A 3,251-nucleotide genomic window follows, 5' to 3' on the forward strand; every position below is an offset into this window, starting at 1 on the left:
GCCAGGAGCTGAGGTTACCTCCTTGCAGAGATGGGCAGGGTCGGAGAGACCATGAGATGCCGAGGATGGGTTTGTTAACTGGGTCATACACATGCACAAAAATAATTATGGTTGTAATTAAAATGAACGCCTAGAATAAAGCATTCTTAAACTGGGCTCCCCCCAGGGCTTACTGTATTCACTGGGAGAGGGAGGGGAAACATGGATAATACCGGGTTTAAAAGACCCCTCTTACCTTTATTTTGATTTTGATGTTGGGTTTGTGCGAGGTCCATCCACCTGGACCTGGGAAGAGCCAACCCGTGTATTAGGGGAACATAGCAAACCCAAAATAAATCTCAGCCAGAGTCCTGTTTTCCCACAGGCCATGTGATCCCCACTTAGGTGACTAATCGAATAACCCCCACTGCCTATTTCATTGCCTGCTCTCAGTAAAATACGGGTTCAAGTGTGCCTTCTGCAGCTCTTCCCATAAACATCCACTGAACTGAGAGACACATACCTGGGAAATGAAATGTTCTACAACTAGATGGCCAAAATATTTCATGCAAGAACAAAAGAAATGCAAAAGAGTTTTTAAAATAAGTCTTTCTCTCTCCATTAGCTGTATTCCTGGAAAATGCTAAACTTCTTGCCCGAAACAAATATATTCAGATAAAACAAGTTAGGTGGCTTTATTTTTTCTCTTCCTCTGCTTTTCCCTTCATTTTTCACCTCCCTGACTGGCAAAAAGAGGGTACGTTGGATGGGAGATTCAGCAAAATCATTTCAAAGCTCATGAAATGTTCCTTTCATTAAAAAAAAAAAAAAAAAAAAAAAAGTCCACACCCCATAATGGTTCGTATTCAGCCAACTGGAATCACAGATTTCAGAAGAAAAAGGCTCTTTATCAGCACTGTTGAATTCCATTAACTTCAAAAGAAGGAGGTGGACCCTACACTCATTTCATATCAATGTAACACAGATTATGCTCTGAACTTCAGTGAGATTGCTCTGAGATTAACACCCAGGCTGTAAATTAACTGTGCTTAAGATTCGTGCTTAATTTCTTTTTTTTTTTTTTTTTTCCAGAATGGAATGGTGTTACTGCTGGGGAATGTGATTTTTACCCTGCAATAATTTCTCATTAGAAATCTGTAGCAGCCCCCCTGCGGGAAGTGCTCTAAGCAGTAGGGGCAGGATCCAGGTCTGTGCTTTGCAGCCCTTTTTTAGGTGTGGAGGAAATAGAAGTGCAGCCCAAAACAGGAACGGCGTACATTTTGGATCTGATATGAGAATGAGATATCCAGGAAGCACCAGCCTTATAGATATGGTTTATAAGGGCTTTGTCTATGCAAAAATGAGAGAAAAAAAAAGAGGGAAAAAAAAAAAAGGCCTTCAACTGAGCTGCATTTGGAATGCTGGCCCATGGAGTCAGCCCCTCTTGCTGCCTGTTAGGACAATAGTAGTTATGGCTTGCTCTGCATGGGAAATAATTCAGAATACACTATTGTTTTGGAGTAATAGTTGGTGGGAAATGCTCCCCTTTTGAAGTGATGTCTAATGGACAGGTTTTTATCAACAGGACCATAGTCTCTCTTGACTCAGAAGTCATTCGCTGGGGTAGGAAAGGGCAATTCTACTTTTTAAAAACAATGCTCATAAAAGGAAGAGATTGGCTGGCACATCCATACATACGTATTTCTTTCCTCTTGCCTTCCCAGGCTGAGCTGATCTTTATAACATCAACAGTCCTGGAGATCTCCAAGTAATTAAAAATACTGGAGGGTGGAGGCGCCTGTTCTCACGTGTACAGAAAAGGCTCAGCAGAGCTTTTCCAAGCCACCATTAATACCTAGGAAACAAAAAATATCTATATGAAGAGATCTGACTTGGAAAAGGAATGCCTTTGTTTCTCTAGCTTTCCTGACTCCTTGTTATTTTTTTGGACTACTTAAGGCAGACAAAAGCTTAAGGACTGATTATTATTTTTTTCATCACAGTTTTACCAATGCAAATGCAAAGTAAATGAGTTTAATGCAGCTCTCCCAGGCAGACTCAGGAGTAGCTGGGCTCAGGACGAGGCTGGTTATTGATTGTAGTGTCCGTGCAGAGGCTCACAGAAGCCTGGCACCCACCAGTCCCTCGGGTTAGGGCTGTGCTCTGCCCTGATGCCAGCTGTGGCTTTAGTTCCTCCGTTTGTTCCAGGAGGACAAAATGTGGCCATGCCTGAGCTGTCCAACGTTGGGATCTCTGTCCTCTAGTGCTGCTCCCATCAGAGTTGGAACCGTTGTAGGCACTCGTGGCAGTCCGTGCTTCCATGCAGCCTCTGGTTCTGGGCTGGTTTTTGAGTAGCTTGGGTGGCATCTGTCCTTGCTTCTTAGTTTTGAGGATTCTCCACTTAAATTCACCATGCCGGAGGAGAGTCATGTGCAGATGCACTTGTGCAGACTAATGGAGCCAAGTACAAAGTGGATTTCTCTAAGAGCAACCTGTTTGCCTGTTTCCTGGCCTGAATTTCCCTTGAGTCTGCAGAAAGCAAGCGAGGCTGTCCCTCCGTGTACACAGGGAGCATTCCCCGCTGCTGCCAGGCACTTCTGTCTAATGCCACTTTCACTGGTCCCCGCTCAACCTCAGCTTACGCTCACACCATCCCGCAGGTCTGGCATTAGTGCCTTGGGCACGTCCTGCTCGTAAATACTTGCAAAACCGTGGCAGGCCCTTGTGTGACCAAGGAGAACTTAATGCATCACCACGGCTGCCACGCGTCCTGGGACTGCAGCTTGGCTCCGGCGCCAGAGGCCAAGCCCACTCTTTCCCCATCATCTCTCTGCAACTCATCGCACCTCCTTGTCTTTGCTTATTTATTTTCATGGCCAAAAAATCGCTTGCAGATGGGGCCCACCTCCCACTTGTTATTTCTGGTTTGTGCTGGGAAATCAGCTGTTCACACCTGCCTGGAAGTTGAGGTGTTCACAAGCACCATCACGCTGGCCAGTTCCGCCAAGGGAGCTCAGGAGGGCTGTTGGGGTGACAGGGCAGGCTGCTAGTTAGAGGGCAGTTCGTCAGACAATCTGTGTTTCTCAGCCGTGTTTAGGAGGCTTGCACACACACATTTATTTCAGGCAATTTGGGAGTCAACGTAAAGTACAGACCGGACTTCTCTTTATTGCAGGCTGTATCTTTGCACCTCCCTGGAGGGTGGCTCCTGATTTCTCTAGCATGAGTTCACACTTGTGTAAGCACCAGCTATGATTTTTGCACCGACCATC

Source organism: Aythya ferina, assembly GCF_964211825.1.
Source record: "Aythya ferina genome assembly, chromosome: 22".
Taxonomy (NCBI): Eukaryota; Metazoa; Chordata; class Aves; order Anseriformes; family Anatidae; genus Aythya; species Aythya ferina.